Consider the following 955-nt stretch of genomic DNA (forward strand, 5'->3'; position numbering starts at 1 on the left):
CCTCAATTTTGATAAAAGTGGACTTGGACCCTCTCAGGTACAGAGTCATATTTTAATGATTCCGTGTTGTGTTCGTGAACAAAATTTATTGCAATAATATTTTTCTGGAATAATTAGGATTTGCATATCTGCACGTCGTCCGTACGATACTAACTACTAGCTTGTGACTACTCAACAAGTGGCTGTTGCAGAATTCTGAACAGAGTGCAGCTTGCTATTTGACTTTGCACTGCGAGCGTCTGATGTTGTGATGTTCATGATTTTGTTGTAAAAGAAAACAAATAATTTTTGATAATTTACATTACGATAAATGTAATAATTATTTTATTAAATTAATTGAAGTGTTAAAACTTATTTTTTACTGTTTAAGATATTATTATTTAAACAAATGTTGCAGATTGAGAATTTAAATTTGGGAGGTCCGAGGAATACATATAGTATAATATTATATAAAACTGTATTACACAGCACAGGTAATATAATAAATATATGTAGTAGGTACAGTTTATTGTGTACCTATATATAGCTGCAATATTACCGAATATTCAACCATTTCAAATTTCTGTATCAAATACATATAGCCCAAGTAGGTACTTGGCAGACATACAAAACAATCAACTCTAATTTTCATATATATTTACCGTGTTTCTGATTTCGATAATAAAATAACAGTTACCTACAATTTTGACACCTTAACTAAATTAATCTATTATTTTAGGACCCACGAATTTGAATTTAAATTTTGACTAAGACGGCCCTTATATGTTTACCTATAGTACGTATATATACATAGTTTTAAATAGTATTATTGGCTACAAACATAAATTTAAAACGTTTAAAAACCTATTATTCTTATGTTATATATACCAAATATTATGCTGGCCAATTCACTGTTTATGTTATTATATTTATATGTTTCAGTTTTGTTCAAAACCTTTGAAATTATACAAGTAGG

Source organism: Acyrthosiphon pisum, chromosome A2 (genome assembly GCF_005508785.2).
Source record: "Acyrthosiphon pisum isolate AL4f chromosome A2, pea_aphid_22Mar2018_4r6ur, whole genome shotgun sequence".
Taxonomy (NCBI): Eukaryota; Metazoa; Arthropoda; class Insecta; order Hemiptera; family Aphididae; genus Acyrthosiphon; species Acyrthosiphon pisum.